Below are 17,778 nucleotides of genomic sequence, written 5' to 3'. Positions count from 1 at the left end.
AGAGAGAGCAAGTTGGGGATGAACAGAGAGAGAAGGAAACAGAGAATCCTAAGCAGGCTTCACTCTGTCAGTGAAGAGCCCGACGTGGGGCTCAAACTCACAAACACTGAGATCATGACCTGAGCTGAAATCAAGAGTCAGGCACTTAACCAACTGAGCCACCCAGGTGCCCTCCCAAAACCCAGACTTAAATACAAAGAACAAACTGGCGGTTGCTAGGGGGAAGGGGGAGGAGGAGCGACAGGCAAAATAAGTGGAGGGGAGTGGGAGATCTAGGTTACCAGTTATGGAATGAATAAATCACGGGGATGAAAGGCACAGCAAGGGGAACACAGTCAATGGTATTGTGATAGCATTGTATGGAGACACATGGCCACTGTATTTGCGGCAGGCATAGCATAACGTATAGAGAAGCTGAGTAACTAAAACTAATGTACCTTGTGTGTCAGCTGTACTCAAATAAAAAATATTTTAAAATTTCTATTTCTTTACATAATTTTCTATTATGGCAATTTTAAAAATGCATGAAAATAGAGAGAATATCATATTGAAAACCCATGTGCTTATCATATAGTTTCAATCATCATCAATTCATGGTCAATCTTGCTTTATCTTTACCTTCATCTCTGAGATGAGCTTTCCTCTCTGATTAGGGTGGAACAATCCCTTGTGTGGATCTTTAAGTACAAGGGCTGTTGAGGAAAAAAATATATTATACCACAGTACCATGATAACACCAAAACTGTGAAAAATTTGTTTCTTTTTTCAGTATTTTAAAGATGCCACCTCATTGTCTTCTGGCTTTCATACTTTCTAAGAAGTGTGCTTCATTTCTTGTCTTTGTCCCTCTGCATTTAAACTCTTCCCAACCCGTACCTCTGGCTGCCTTCAATAATTTATTTTTATGTTTTGTTTTCAACAGTTAAATTGTAATATATCTACGTATTTATTTAACCTTGCTTGGGTTTTGGATTCTTGGACCTATTGCTTATTGTCTTTCATTAATTTTAGAACATAGTCACACATTATCTTTTAAATATTTCTCCTTCCCCATTCTCTCTCTCCTTCTGAGGTTCTGATTATACATGTGTTAGATGATTTGTGAGCATATGTTGTCTCAAAGCTCTTACGTGTGCTGTTTAGATTTGTTTCCCTTTTTTCTTTTGTGTTTACTTTAGATCATCTCTACTGTCATTATCTTCAAGTCATGGATTCTTTCCTTAGCTGTGTCCAATCTTCTGATGAGCCTAGTGAAGGAATTCTTCATCTCTGATATTGATTTTTTACTTCCAGCATTTCTCTTTGACTCTTTATGTAACTTCTATCTCTGTGACAAAACTCCCCATCTGCTTATGTATGTACTTATATTTTCCATTAGATCATTTAACATATTAAAAAGAGTTATTTCAAACTCCTTATGTTATTTGCAATATCTGGTTTATCTCTGACTCTGCTTTATCTCTTGATAAAGTAATGGCTTCCTCTTTTGTGCCTTTTGTGTATCTCCTAATTTTTCATTGAATGCTAGAAATATAAGTATATAAGAACAGTAAAGACTCCTATAAACAACATTTATACACAGAAGTGGGCATATCTCTTCTTTTATCAGGCTAAATTTAACTAGGAGTTTAGCTGGGTTTGGATTTTATTGTTTCTATTACAATTTTTAGTGTTGCACAGGGTTCAAATTCTTCCAGAAGAGGGATAGTTTACTGTGCGCTGAAGAAGGATGGGGTGCTGGAGGGGAGTTTTCAGTGCTTTTGTTTCAACGGTTACCACATGTCTGTGATGGAAGATAGACTTCTATCATCAGGACCTTGAACCTTTTCCAGGGGCAGCAGACCTCTGCTTAAGTATTCATGTAAGATTCTGGGCCCAGAAAGGTTTCTTACCCTTTCTCCAAGGAGAGAGGGTTTTTGCTTCAATCCTTATTCCAATAGCAATGGATTTTTTGCATGGGCTTTCGGGATGAGAAAGTTTGCAACTTGTATTTCGAAGTTTTAGCCTTTTGCTTCCTGTGAAAGAGAGGTTTGCAGAACTGGATGGGCTTCATGCTTGTGTCTCAGAAGCTGCTCATTGCCTGCATGTCTGCACCACCATGTCTCTCTGTTTCCAGCCTTTTCTGTGATCACCCAGTGAAGGCTTGTGGGAAATAACTTGGAAGGGTGTCCCTTATATCTGGAACTCCAAGCAATTTTAAACTAACATGACCTGCTATACTTGGCCTTTAATTTTTGACACTCCTGTGTGACTTCTTATTTTTCATTTATATGGAAGTGTTCTCTTTTTCCTGTGCTCTGCCAACGAGGTGACAGTTTTGTGTCCTGTTTCTCCATGAAAGGAGTCGTCATATTTTATAATTCACTTTACTTTATTTGCCTTGGGACCTCCAATTTCTGATGAGTTCAAGAAAAGTTATGATTTGGTAGGTTTCTGGCCTTTTCTTATTCCTGGGGTAGGAGTTACATTCCCTTGGAGGTTTCTACATCCTAAACAGAAATGCAGAAGTACAACTCCAAAAGTAATTTTTTAATAATTTCTCTCCTATTCTCATCCCTTCCTTAATAGTTTTTTCCCAGTTGGGATCCAAAGATCTTACTATTATAACTGATCGATATCTCTTGAGTATCTTTTATTTTTTTTAAATGTTAATTTATTTATTTTGAGAGAGAGAGAGAGACCAAGTGGATAGGGAGAGGCAGAGAGAGAGGGAGAGAGAGAGAGAAACCCAGGTAGGCTCTGCACTAACAGTGCAGATGTGGGGCTTGAACCCACAAACTGAGATCATGTATGACCTGAGCCAAACCAAGAGTTGGATGCTCAATGACTGAGCCAACCAGGTTCCTCCTCTCTTAATTACCTTTTAATGTGCATATCTTCCTTTCATGTGTTCTCTCATTTATTAATTGAGGAAACTGGGCCATATGTCCTAAAGAGCTTTTAAGAGCTTTGAGTTTACTGTTGATACCCTCATTTTCTTTTTAATTTCTTTCATGCATATTTATATAAGGAGAAGCTATTGATTAATATGCCTTTTCTCTGCTGTGCAACCACCTTAGTACATTCTATTATTAATAGATATTTTCTCTTCTAGCATTTTCTTTTCTAAAAACTCTAGAATCTCTTGTGATTTTTTAAGGTATAAGTCATATAATCTATGACTAAAAGATTTTTTATGTTTCCTTTTCTAATATTTAGACCTTTAATGTCATATTCTTATTGTATTAGGCATAATCCTTAAAATTATATTAAATAATAATTGTGGTAATTCATGACTTTAAAGGAAATGGATTTAATATTTTACCATCTGTTTCGGTGATTGCTTTTTGATGTGGGTAAAATCTTTATCAGGTTTATGTAGATAATTTTTCCTATTCTCGTTTTAGTTAAAATCTTATTAGAAACAGCTGTTGGATTTATCAGGTGCCCTTTCTAGTGACATACTAATATTTTCTTTTCTCTTTTATTGTGAATGTAATGAAATATCATGGTTGATTTGCTGATATCAAACCATTCGTGACTTCCTAAGAATAAGTCCTATTTGGTCATGTTCAAACAGATTTCAGTAAAAGCACTTTAACTGGTTATAACGACAGTATTTCAGGATACGTTGGGATTCCTAAAGAAATTCATCCTGGGCAGTTTTCTTCTCTTATGCAAACTGGTTAGACCCTAATAAGACCATGTTGATGGCCTGAGAGGGATGGCGTGCATTTTTGTTTCTTTGGGAAAAGAGAGACCATATCAGGATCTCTCTAGCGCTACTGATAATACTGAGAATGTATGGCTGGCAATTGTGCTTAGGTCGGACAAAGCTGTGACACCTTCTCTCTGCTGAGGCCCTACCACATATGACAGTTTCCTTCCTCTTTGGTGTTCTGTGTGTTTAACCCAGTGACTGTAACTCAACAAATCAGGCATTATATATTGTATATCATAATTCTCCCTGCCAGTTATGAAAATAACACCAATCTAGCAACTGGAATAGAAACTGCCAAGCCCGAGCCCGGGTTATCTTTCTCTCTCTCTTTTGTCTTTATCAGCATTTATTGAGTGTTTACAATATACCATATATTTATGGTCGTTAAAATCTCAGGATTCAATATTACATTCATAAGCCATATTATACCCTTAGTAATAAATATTTGCTGACTTCAACTTAATAAGCATTTATTCAGTACTTACAGAGTACAAGGCCCTGAACTAGAAGGTATTTAGAATACAGGTTCTTAAGATCACCGTTCTTTGGTTACATCATTAGAAAGATGCACAGACAACTCTTCTACAATGCAGAAACTTTGTGTTTCCACACTAAAGGAACAGAGTAAACACTGTGGGAGATGCGAAAATGCTTTGGGACTGGAGGTTCAAAGGAGACTTCAAGAAAGAGATGGAAGCTGGGCTAGTTCTTAAAGAATGGGAAGGATTTGTACACAGAGATGAAAGGACCAGGCCTTGCCAGATGGAGGGGTCGATGCCAAGAAAGAAAGAAGAGGTTGGAGAGCAGCAGACATGTGTTACCAGTAGCCAGTTGCTCGGTTTGTCCAAAGAGGTATTTCCCACATATGAATCAAGACTCATTTGGGGTCATGAGATGAGTGAAATGTCATGAGCAGCTTTTGAAAAACAATGGAGTAGACTAGAGCCTGTTAGAATGCATTGCACCTAGTAAAGGTAAACATTTATTCTGAGAAGTATGTGTATATAAATATGCACACAAAGATCTATATGTATACTCGGTCTCCTTATAATGTGTGCTTATTATGGGTCGTGGCCAGAAATTTCTGGAAAAGACTGGCCTACCGTGGAGGTCAGCGAACGTTTCTGTAAAGAGCCTGGATGGTAAATACTTGAGGTTTTGCAGACCACGAGGATGTACACTGCCTCTCTCTCAGGGTTACTCAGAGCTGCCACTGTAGTGCAAACACAGCCATAGGCAGTACGTAAATGAATAAGGAAGACTGTGTTTCCATGAAAACTGACCTAGAAAACTAGGCAAAGCTCTGATGTGTAGGGTAGGTTAGTGGAGGGATTGTCAAGCAGTACCAGAAACAGGTGGGGAGGGGCCAGTCCAGGAAGCCCTTCACCTGCCTTGCTTAGACACTGGGGCATGATTCGACTGGAATTTGGAGACCATGTTCTGCACTGAAGGGACTTCTGCTTGCAGACACCTGTTAGAGCCCGATGTGGGGCTTGAATCCACAAACCGTGAGACCATGACCTGAGCCAAAACCAAGAGTTGGACACTTAACCGACTGAGCCACCCAGGCACCCCCTACTCGCTAACACCTCTCAGCAAACTTAGCTTTCAGACAGTTATGCAGATTGAAACTTGGAGGCTGGCCAGAAGGGAATTTTAAAAGTTTCTTGCAGTCATACTTAGTTTTTTGTTGGTTGGTTTGTTTATTTTTTCCTTTTAAGGAGCACAAGGTATTGCCTCTGCCACCGTTCTTCAGATTCAGGTGACATTAGCCTCATTAGCCTGATTTGACAGACAAAGCCCCTGGGCCCAAAAGTAGTTAAGTGACTCACCCAGGGTCCCAGGACTTGGAAAACGTCCCCGTTGAATTCCATTACAGTTGAACTGACCATGCTGATCCATCTTTGCGATGAAAGCAATGACTAATTCTATTTTGCAAGCACTCAATGGTAAAGGACTATTAGGTAGCCTGAGTTGCAGGACCACTCAATCTTCAAGGAGAAAATAGCTTCATCTGCTCTTAATCTGGGCTTTATTAATTCCAGTTTTTGAGAAGCACTGAGCTGGTGTGTCAGAATCACCTGGGAAACTTGCTGAAAATACATATTTTCCATCCTACCCTTACTTGGAATATTGGGAAGGGTGGAGCCTGAGAATCTGCATTTTAAATAAATATCCTCATTTGGTTTTTAAAGTTTATTTGTTTTTGAGAGTGAGAGAGAGTGTGTGTATGCACGTGAGGGGCTGGGGCAGAGAGAGAGGGAGACAGAGAACCCTAAGCAGGCTGTGCACTGTCAGTGCAGAGCCCTGTGTGGGGCTCAAACTCATGAACCATGAGATCGTGACCTGAGCTGAAATCAAGAGTCAGACACTCAACCGACTTAGCCATCCAGGTGCCCCTGTGATTTTGATGTGCAGTCAAGGGTAGAAAATACTGCTCGAGTGAAAACCAGTATTTTTGTTTTCTTTAGGAACGGTAGAAAGAATATCCTTGAGGTGCCACGGGATGTGGTCCAGGAAGTCTGAAGGCCCCAAAAATGTGAGGCTGATGAGTATATTCAAGACCCTTACCTGTCAGTTACAAACACGCCCCATGGCCTCTCTGATCCTCAGGTCCAGTCTGTAAAAGTCAGATGATCACAGGACCTCCCTACCTACCTTGAGACATGATTTTCAGAAACAAGTGAGCTAACTAAGGGAGGAGAAAGTGACAGATGGAAAGGTTTTAGACCTGAGACTGGGGAGGTGCTTCTAAAAGTATCCAAGCTTTCTGGAGCCTTTTTCTGTGTCCCTGGGGCATGGAGCTGTGTACCAACCAGGAATGCATCGTTTGGTGCCAAGAGAACTTGAAAATATGGATCTGACTCAGGCTCAAGAATGTCAAACTTTTTCTTCCAAGATGGGCAAGATATATCTTCAGTGGAAGTTTCCCTTGCCAGCTTCTTGAGCTTCTAGAACTTTCCAAAGTTACAAGCTGGTAATAGGATCAGAGTTCAAACTTCTCTCCTATGGAAAGGTCCAGATCCTGAACAATAGGAAACCTGTACTTAGTGCTCTGTCAGAGAACCAGAGTCACTTAAGAAGCCAGATTGTCTTTGGTGCTAGGACCAGGTACTTCCCCACTTCCTGGGAAGAGCCTTGGAACACTACTTTGTAGAGAGAAGGGCCGTTTTGTAAATTCTCACATCTAAGGAGAAGAAAACTATTCATCTAAATGGCATTCTGGCTACTTTTTTAAGGTTCCAACTTTGAAGGAATCTGGACTTGTTCTCATACACAAAAGGAGATATAGGAAACAACTAAAGCTAAGATCCATAAAACCAAAATTTTGCACGATTTATTTGGGCATTTCTTGATGATGTTCTACTGGTTTCCATCAATGACATCAATTTTCTAAGAAGTCATACCATTTTGAGAATGTATGCATTGTCACAGCCCAAAGCTTCTCGCCTCACAGACAACACAGAAGAATTACTATGTTCATGAAAGCCTAGGTGAGCTCCAAGCTTGAACACCATCTTGAGAATTACTATTACTTTTATTTTATATTTTTAAAAAGCTAATGTCAACAGCCATACAAATTTGTCAAATCAGGCAATACAACAATGTTTATTATTTCCAAGAAAGTACTCTCTGTTGGGTTTTTCACAATAATAATAATCTCTTTGAACGAGCACTTGGTGTGTACCAGGGCCTTGCTGTGCCTTTTGTATGCATCCATTTCTTTTTGAAGATTTGGAATTGAATCCAGGTCTCCCGGCACCGATACGACTTGTCCATCATTGTCACACCAACTTTTTCCACTGTGAATTTTGGAGTACAGCCTGGTGCTCTTGAATTTGGCTATTTTTACATCTGCTCAGCCTCTTAGAAAAAAGGGAGAGAGCCAGAGTAGGTGTATTTTCCACGTCAGAAGAAATTTCGAATTTTTAAGATGAGCTCAATCCCTCTCCTTGCCGTGCAGACATCTAAATGCCCCAAGGACAGGAGCCATGACTGTTTTGTTCAAGTCTATTTCTTTGATATATGGCAGGCCTTGAGTCTTTGCAGGAGGGATGGAAGGTATAGAAAGAGGGATGAAAGAATGGAAGGAAGTTAAGGTAGGAAGAAGAAGTAAAGGATAGAAGGAAGATGGATGGAAAGTGGATGGATGGAAGGAAAGAAATAAGGAGGAAACAAAGAATTTCCATTTTGGTATTTCTTCTTTTGCATTGTTAGTAGTTACAGTTTTGGCATTTAAAAAAATTTTTTTAATGTTATTTCTGAGAGAGAGAGAGAGAGAGAGACAGCGTGAGCAGGGGAGGGTCAGAGAGAGAAGGAGACACAGAATCTTGAAGCAGGCTCCAGGCTCTGAGCTAGCTGTCGGCACAGAGCCCAATGCGGGGCTCGAACCCACGAACTATGAGATCATGACCTGAGCCGAAGTCGGACACTTAACTGACTGAGCCACCCAGGCACCCCACACTTTTGGCACTTTTGAGTGGATGTATTTTTGGAGATCTGGGCATTTCTATCCCAAGATTTGGGAAGATTCATGAAAACAAAACCACACAAATGTAAACAAGTTGAAAGGAGGCGGGGGAGGGCTTTTATGAATTACAGTAAAATCAGAGTTACATAACATTTAAAAAGAAAGTTTTGATAATTTCAGCCATCATGTAATGATTAGCACAAATTATTAGCTAACAAAGTACAGAATTCTAGGAAGACTCCTTCCCCAAACCTGTGTTAATGAGTGGATTTAAAATTTTAAATAGTATTAAGTATTTATAATTTGCTTTCTTTACTTATTTCCACTGTGTGTGTGTGTGTGTGTGTGTGTGTGTGTGTGTGGTTGTTGACAGTAAATAGCTGTAAATAGCCCCATGTTCAACAGTGGGCTAGGTTCTAGCTTCAGTGATCTTTTGTGTGTGTTAAATTTTTACAGCCTTCAACCTAGATATTTTCTGCTCAATTGTCTTATGGTTTATAATATTGACTTCTTCTCCAGTCACTTTATGAAAGGAAATTTTATTTCCCCTAATAGTTATATAGTTTATAACACTTTCAGGGCCATGTCTTTCCCTTTGTTTATATTTCACCCAAGACCTGTGTACATCCTAACTGAAGACTGCGTTCCCAGTATTGCTGTTGAACAGATATTGAATAGGTTTAAGTGTCTCTTATTTATACAATGATGTTACTTAATATTGTACACTTTTTAAAAGGGAAAATAAAGGCAGATTTTCATCTATTCCCTATCTAGATGATCACTAACTCTACATTGGGCTGTTTCCACTTCGGTTCAGTCCCTAGGGCAGAAAAGGAGGCCCCCCAGACATATGAATTTCAGATTATTGAGGTTCTACCACATTTCTCTCCTCTATTAGTGGCCAGTTTGTGTAAATCTGGCTGGGTGGTGGATGTGATGTGAGAAGGCTGTGGTGACAGCATTATCAGAGCTGGGAGAGCAGTTTCCCCACTGGACTAATTGGGACAGGCTGTGTGCCCATGTGCAGCTCAATCTAGGCTAGACCACAGCGCAGAGGGGCCATGATTGACACCCCCAGGAGCCTCCTCATAAAGTCTGAAAACTGAAACTCCCTTCTGGCCCCTCCCACAAACTGTCTACCCTGTGCTGGGAAACAGATCTCCGTCTGGAATGGGAAGAATGTCTCTATCACATGAAATCCTTTTCTTGGAGCGTCCCAGTTCTAGTTGCATTGACCTTTCACTTCCTCTTCCAAGCTGATGGAAAGTAGCAAGAGAGGGTGTGTGTGATGCCTATGTGTCAAGTGCAAGCAAAGGAGTGGGCCTCAGAAGCTGTGTCCTCACTTCCCAGTGCATTCTGGGACTGTCCTCAGCCACAGATTGAAGGAGTCCAGATAGACTATGGGTTTCTTTCCACAGTGACTACTAAGACTATTAAATACCAAGTGATGGGCCCCATCATTGGTATTTAACATTTAAGATGCTGTTCCTAAAATTGTTCTTGGAGGCTTCCTCATCTGTTCTCTAGTAGTTGCTAAGTGGCTCCACTGAGAACAAAGTATAATGACTACAGTGGTTATGCTCTGTTGTTTATACCCTCTGGAGAAATTTCTGGTTCAGCCTGTGACCTGTCAAGTAGTAGTTCTCAGGGAGTTGTGTTTTTTTTTGTTTTTTTTTTTTTTTTAATGAAAATTGGTGACAAAGAAGAAGGGTGGGATGTATGAGTTAGGAGATGCTACTGTGCCTTACCTTCCTGTGCTTCTGTGCTCATCTGAGGGAATTGTGTCAGCCGGCCAGCCGCCATATTGTTAATTCTTTCACAATTTTCATCCTCTGGGATGGATGGCTTGACTGCCTTGGGGCACATGTTAATTAAATAGTGCTAATACCTATTATTTATTGAGCACCTCCTCAGTGATAGATACCATGCTTAGGGCCTCCTATACATTATTTCACTGAGACTTCTCAGCAATGAGGTGAAGTAGGGATGGTAAGGTAACTGAGGTTTAGGGAAGAAGGTCAAGCCAAAAGCCAATGGCCAAGATAACACTGGCAGAATCAACATTCAAACCCAATGTCACTGGCTCCTTAGTACCCTGCTCTCCCTGTTTAAGGAAATGCAGAGAGGCCATTGACTCCCATGTGGTTATTCTTTTCGATGGGGATGGCATGAATGTCAGGGGACTTGGGAGAACACTGTCATGTAAACAGCACAGCACCAGGAATTAACAGACTTGGCTCCGATTCTGACTCCCCCTCTGTGTGGTGGAACCACCTTACACAGATTGCTTCACTTCTCTGGGCCTCAGTTTCCTCACTGATAAGATAAGTGTTCAATGGGATGATCTGTTACATTTTTTTCCCCCAATGTAACATTCCAGGTTGCTTCCAGCTAGCTAGCTACCTTTGGTGAGGAGTGATTCCAGTGAATTAGATCAAGCCACATATTAGAGTTTCACTTGGTCATTCATTTATTCATTCAACGAATATTTACTGCGTACCTTCTATGAGCCAGGGCTCAGAGAGTGAGGAGTAATTTCAGACACAGTCCCTTCCCTCAAGGAGCTTACTGGGTGTAGCCATGGTCAGGATATTAGTCAAATGCCCTGCAGTATATTTGTATCAAACACTGTCATCATTGTCATCATCATCATCATTATCATCATCATCAAATATATTGCCAAATAGTATTATTGCTTGGGGGCCATGTTGGCCACAGCTCATTCTACATCTGCTAGTTGCTGCCATCCTAGCTGACAGCCAGCTCTTATATAGTGGAGATATGTATCCTGCCTGCTTATACACAGAATAGTTTTGTTCTCCAATTGGTGAAAATTTTAGGGCATTGCTTTTAGAAAGCATTTATTTTTAAGCATGGAAAAGTGATGTTTTTCCATGAGCCTTGCTTTTTGGCAAGATTTTAAAATCTGAATGTAAGTAGTTTGAGACATGGGGGGAAAAACCCTACCAACCCCCCCCCCAAAGCGACGTGTCACAGTTTTATGGCCATCTTTTCAAATCTCAGATTCACCTGCAAAGGGTGTCTCACAGATTTTCCTTATAAGTCCCTAGTTAGAAAAGACAAATCCTTGTCGTCAGTGGATTAAAAGAGAATGAGAAGAACTGCACTGCAAATTAGTGAAAACTCCAGCTGTAAATGGAAAGGAGGAATTGATATGAGCAGAAAAGCAGAGGGAAATTGGCAGCTTCTCCTGACTGTCCGGCGCGCTCCTGACTGTCGAGTGTGAGGAGGAAGAAGTGGACACTCGCGTCCCTCATCTTCACAAGTGCTACCTTGGCCTTCGCCATGTGGGGCATTTCCTCTGCTGCGTTGCAGCCCCCAGGACCGCCCTCATTCCTGGGCTTTCTGGTAGTGGTGAAGCCCATCGGTGGGCGAGCCAAACAGCCCAGGTTCAGGGCTTGTTTTCACCACTTAGTTGCTGTGTGACCTTCTACAAAAGGCCTACCCACCATCTCTTGTAAAAAGAGCAACTCGGTTGTGAAAATTAGACAATAGGTGTGTGAGGTTCTGAGTATAATGCGTGCTGCCTTGCTGTTCTCTTCTAAGAGCGGAATTTCTCTCGCTTTGTAACCCTCCTGCAAAAGCAGGTGCGGGCACCTCCTGCTCCTGGTGGTTCAAGGAAGTGCATGTGCCGTGGCGGGTCTGACCGTGCGCCAATCCTCAAACCCATCAGGGACCTCTTTGAGCAAGTGGCCTTTCTTATGAGGTGGCCGACCGTCCCGGTGCACCTGGGACTCAGAGGTTTTGTGGGATGCAGGGCATTTTACTGCTGTAATCGGTAAAGTCCCAGGCAAACAGGGATGAGTTGGTTACCCGAATGCTGGCAAAACCCTCATAAGTTTTCCGGACACAAAGGGCAGGGGGGAGCCATGATCCTGACGCTGACTCCAGCCAAAGCCACCCGCTTGCGCAAGGCCAGTGGCATCCACTGAACTGTAGACCCGGGGCCGCTTTCTTTTATCACCCAATTTGAACAAAAAGAGGAAGAGGCCTAATTCACTGCCCGTAGGCAATATGCCCCTGATATAGAACGATTTTGACTCCCTTCTTCTAAAGCGGTGGCTCTCAACCCTGGCTGTCCATGAGAATCATGCGAGGAACTTGCAAAAAAATACTGATGCCCGGGTCCCCTTGCTAGAAATGCGCATTTTAATGGTCCAGAATGAGGCCTGAGCATTGCTATTCTTCAGAAGTTCTTTAGGCGATTCTAACGGGCAGCCCGAATTAAGAATCACTAACCCCTCTTCCAGCTTGGGACCTGCGGCAGGTGTAAAATGATGTATATTTTCCTTGATGAATCAGGCTTTCCTGATCTGAGTCTCAGCAGAGATGACTTGATCTGTCAGTAACATGTGTAATATGTTGGTGAGTTGATTTGCCCCTGCTGGCACTTGCACTGGAAGAAAATTCCTTTAGGATGATTGAGTACTGTCTTTGTGTTCCCCTTTTCTCTTGTGGGTCCACTATCCTTACTGGTGGACTGTCTAGCTCAGAGTAATAAAGCTTGAGAAAATGTAAAGTCAAATTTGGTGGAAGGGAGAAAGGGAGATTTCTGATGAGAAAAAAATAAACCCTCTTTTTTGTACCAACTGTTGCCGGAAGCGTGATGGGAAAGAACTGAGAGCCCTCCTTCTGATACCTGGGTGGGAATGGCTGCCTCTCTGGGCTTTGGGTGGGCTTGCCCTGGATGGATGAAGGTAAGGTGAGTGGTACGGAGGGGCTTTGGGAATATGGCTGAAAGCTCCTGGCAAGGCCCTCAACCAGGTGGCCAGGATTCCAGAGGAAGCAGGTATCAAAAATTGTATTGTTATTATTCAGCGCTAAAAAGAAATGAGCTATCAAACCATGAACATTCATGGAGGGACCTAAAATGCATATTTTTTAAATGTTTATTTATTTTTGAGAGAGAGGGAGAGAGAGAGAGAAAAAGCAGGTGAGGGGCAGAGAGAAGGAGACACAGGATCAGAAGCAGGCTCCAGGCTCTGAGCTGTCAGCACAGAGCCCCACCCGGGGCTTGAACTTACTAAAAGCGAGATTATGACTTGAGCCAACATCGGATGCTTAATGGACTGAGCCACATAGGCATCCCATTAAATGCATATTATTAAGTGAAAGAAGCCAGAGTCAAAAGGCTCCATTCTGTGTGAGCCCAACTGTATGATAATCTGGAGAAGCCAAAAACTATGAAGATGACAAAACAATGAGTAGTTTGCCATGTTTGTCAAAATCATTGAATGTTCACCAAGAGGGAACCGTAGCATTAACTGTGGGCTTCAGGTGTTAATAATGAGTGAGTGTAGGTTCAACAGTTATAGCAAATGTCCCACCAGAGTGGGCAAGGTGATAGTGGGGAATGTTGTGCTTGTGTGGGGACCGGGAGCATATGGGAACTTCCTGTTCATTTCATTCTGCTTGGCTGTGATGTTAAAGGCAGGCTAAAGAATAAGCCTCAGCAGCTTCCCCCAAGGCCAAGGTTTGACAGCTCAGCTTCACCCCCTTCCCCATCCTCACTTTCTGTTAGTTACTAAGACCTTACAGGACCTTCCTGGCTCTAATCCTATGAGACCCCCATGGAGGATGGTCATATTCAGTCTCTATGTTCTAAAAAGCTCTTACTCTGGGCACCTGGGGGGCTCAGCGGGTTAAGCATACAACTTCGGCTCAGGTCATGATCTCATGGTCTGTGAATTCGAGCTGTGCTGACAGCTCAGAGCCTGGAGCCTGCTTCTGATTCTGTGTATCCCTCTTGCTCTGCCCCTCTCCTGCTCGTACTCTGTCTCTCTCTTAAAAATAAACAAACATTTAAAAAATTTTTAAGAAGCTATTACTCAAAGAAGTGGGACGATTGATGGGTTCAAAGTTCATCACCTGTTCATAAGGGTGGAGACCCCTTTCATAACCCAACTAGCTCCTTGGTAAATGGAACTGAATGGCTTCAAATGTGAGTTTCTACACATCACCGAAAACTGAAAATTTTTATTTTTTTCTTACAATAAAAAACTACATATTTATTGTGGAAATGGGAAAGAAGAAAACAACCTGCAAATCTACCATTGTTAGTGGTTTGGTAATCACCTGTTCTTTACCTGTGCCCATACTTATAGACATATCTACCTATATATTTCTACAAAAATATACTGAATATTCCTTATTGGTAAATTGTTTTTTCCATTTATGAACATTGGATGGACATTCTTCTTTTTTTCCTTCCTGCGATAAGCTTTTGGATGGTTTTTCCACAATTATCCTGATGTTTAGCAATTAGCATTTATTTTTCCAATTTTCCTCCTTTCTCTTAGCTGCTTTAGCAAATGTCCTTGTGACTAAAGGGTAAAAAAATCGAATAGCTGGGTCCAAAGCTGAGTGATACTCGAAGATTCTTCATCATTATTGCCAAATTATTCTCTCAGACTGTACACATTTAACCTGACACTTCGCTGTTATTTCTCTTCCCCTGATCTTTGCCTGTTTGACAGTCCCCAGACATCATCCCACTTTGTGGATTTCGACTCCAATGAGACTGACCATTTGTTCAGAGGTTACCTATTAATATTTTTCTCTTAAAAATTGCTCACTTGCGCCTTTCCACAAGGGATTGGGGCTTCTCTTTTTCTCATTGATGCATAAAATATTTTTACATATGAAGGACATTAGTGTACTTATAAATAAGTAGTGTGAACATTTCTCCCTTCTGTTTTGACCCTGCTTATGGGGGGGTTTCAGAAAACTGTTTGATGGCTGTGTGCGTTATCTGTATTTCTTATTTAACTTACCTGTCACTGCCGCGGCATTATGGTTCATTTGCTTTAAAGAATTGTTAAAAGGAGGGTTGTATCCCCCAGACCCTCTCCAAAGCATGCTATGAGCATCCGGTGGAAACATGTATAATTGCAACATCATGAGCATCTCTGTCCCCACCTCAAAGAGCTACGAAGAGAACGGTTCATTTTACCAGATCATTGGCCCTGATGAATTTTGGCAAATATTTAACTTGTAGGCAAGGATATCCAAGCCAAGTCAAAATCTAGTATGAAGTTGGCTGCAAATGGTTAAGGTAGTTTTTTTTTTTTTTTCAATCCTGTTAAAAGAACTTTATGTCTCTTCTACCACTGAATTATGACATCTTATCTTACTGAGTTAATAGCATCTAATGGTTCTATCTGCAGGTAATGTAAGCCAGCTGGGCATGCAAAGTATGCGAAGCCCATGTTTTAGAACAAAAGAGTATTCTTCTCTAGCCAGTAAATAAAAGTGACTTTTCAGCTATAAAAGGACAAAAGGTTTTGAAATGATCCCACGAGGGCAGGGTTTCCTCGACTTGTTTTTTGGGCACTTAGCCATGGAACTAACTCGGCATCTTCCAGACTTCTTCCATTTTTGTAGCCGTGTGAAGGGTTCACTAGATAAGATTAGAGTCNTAGAGGTGGCTACAACCTCAAAGTGTCACCAGCAGATCATTGCTCAGCATGTAGGAAGGGCCAAAAAGTGATCATTTTTTTCCTTTCAAGTAGCTTCACTGCCCTCTCAAGGTTGTGCTTTTCTTCTCGAGGGAAAGCATTTAACATTTAACACTGTCGATGTAACAAGAAAAGTAAGAGGCTCATAGTTTCATTGAGAAGTTGTCAAAAACATTTTTAACTGACGTATTATCTCATTCTGTTTCCAAGGTTTAAATAGCTGGGTGACATCGGGTCTTCCTTTCTGATTTTCTATACATGTTCCATAGCCCTGAAACCTAAGAGTGCTATTGTCCATTTTGATCCCTCTATTGTAAGAAAAGAAGGTCCACCCCCTGGTCCCAGTCCCCTTTCTTACAGTGTAGCTCTTGGTAGTGTCAGAGGATAAAATCATATGACTAACCGCGAACAGTCTGCCTCAAACTATGTATTAAAGAATCAGCACCCTGTTGGTGCTTTGCGTGAATTCCCAATGATAAGCTCAACAGCAACAACCACCACTTGTGACATCCCAGTCCCTGCTCTAAATACCGAGGCATGTTTAATGGCTTCATCCCGACAGCAACTCTGTGGGGTAGGAGCCACTATGGCCCCTATATTGCAGATGAGAACACTAAGTCACACAAAGGGAAGTGACTGATCAGAATTTGAACATGAACATGAACAATCTGACTTGACACGCAAGCCTTCCCTCTGAACTTGGTTGAATTGATAGGACAACCCCACAAGACGGGTGACCGTGTCCCCAGTTTGCATATGAGAAGTTGAGGCTCAGAAAGGTTAATAACTTTGCGACAACTTCTCTCACACCTGGCAAGTGCCAGAGTTTGCTTTCAAACCCTCATTCCAAAGCCTTCCCGTGCTTTCCCCATTACACCGCGTTCCTTCCACTGCTACACGTGCTTTTGTATTCACGGCTTTATTCGCTGCAGAGAGAGCTTTGAGTTGGCCAGGGGACAGGTGCTTAAGTGGGCTCTTGCCCGTTCTTCTGGTTCTTTTGGCACAGAAAGCTACCTGTGTAGTCGGTACTCCTCTTTTTTGCAAATGCCGCAGTATGAACTGCCTCTTGTTCTACAGAGTAACTGGTAGGACCAAGCTTCCCAGTTTATTCCTGCATCACGGACTTTGCGGTTGCTGTCCCTTGGCTTGAAGTGCTTTGTCCCCACCTCTCAGCACGGCTGACTCCTTCTCAAGTGTCAGCTCAGATGTCATCACCTCGGCAGAGCTGACCGAGACTACCTGTATTCATTTCCTAAGGCTGCCATAACGAATTATCATAAACTGGGTGCCTTAACGCAACAGAAATTTCTTCTCTCACAGTTCTGGCAAAATCACGGTGATGGCAGGGTCATCGTTCCTTTGAAGGCCCTGCGGGAGAATCCTTCCTTGCTCCATACGTTCCCTGGCTTACGGTAGCATAATTCCAATTTTAGTATATGTGCTGCCGAAGCGAGCACGGTAGCATAATTCCAATCCCTGCCTCTGTCTGTACATAACCCACTCCTTTGTATTTCTCCTCTCTGTGTCTTTTCTTCTAGAAACACTTTTCATTGGATTTAAGATCCACCTGGATAATCCAGGATGATCTTAACTCAAGGTCCGTAATTATATCTGCAAGACTGTTTCCCCAAATGTCACGTTCACAGATTCTCAGTGAACATATCTTTGAGGAAGCCACTGCTAACCCTACTATAGATAAACTACTACCCTAGGTAAAGTGATTTTTGCTGCTGTCACTATCACTTGGTTTATTTTTTTCATAGACCTTGTCCTTATTTCATGCATCTGTTCTCTCTTTTTAAAAAAATTTTTATGTCTTTATTTTATTTTTTGAGAGAGAGACAGGCAGAGAGACAGAGAGGCAGAGAGAGAGGGAGACACAGAATTTGAATCAGGTTCCAGGCTCTGAGCTGTCAGCACAGAGCCCGACACGGGGCTCGAACCCATGGACTGTGAGATCACGACCTGAGCCAAAGTTGGATGCTTAACTGACTGAGCCACCCAGGCGCCCCCATGAATCTGTTCTCTTGTCTATATTTCTGTTGCCTGTCTCTACCTTCTTGAATTCAAGCTTTATGAGTAAAGAGCTATCTTATTCGCTGCTCTATCCCTAACACCTAGACCAATGG

The 17,778-nt window shown here is 41.9% G+C and overlaps 1 protein-coding gene across 1 annotated transcript in view; it reads left to right on the top strand.

The window, feature by feature from the left end:
- The window catches only part of PGM5 (phosphoglucomutase 5), a 209,984-nt gene that overhangs the window by 134,361 nt on the left and 57,845 nt on the right, over positions 1–17,778 (top strand). The gene's annotated exons all lie outside the window — the stretch shown is intronic.

This window comes from Crocuta crocuta, unplaced genomic scaffold (assembly GCF_008692635.1).
Source record: "Crocuta crocuta isolate KB4526 unplaced genomic scaffold, BGI_CrCroc_1.0 scaffold41, whole genome shotgun sequence".
Lineage (NCBI taxonomy): Eukaryota > Metazoa > Chordata > Mammalia > Carnivora > Hyaenidae > Crocuta > Crocuta crocuta.
This window is presented reverse-complemented; position numbering and strand designations above follow the sequence as displayed.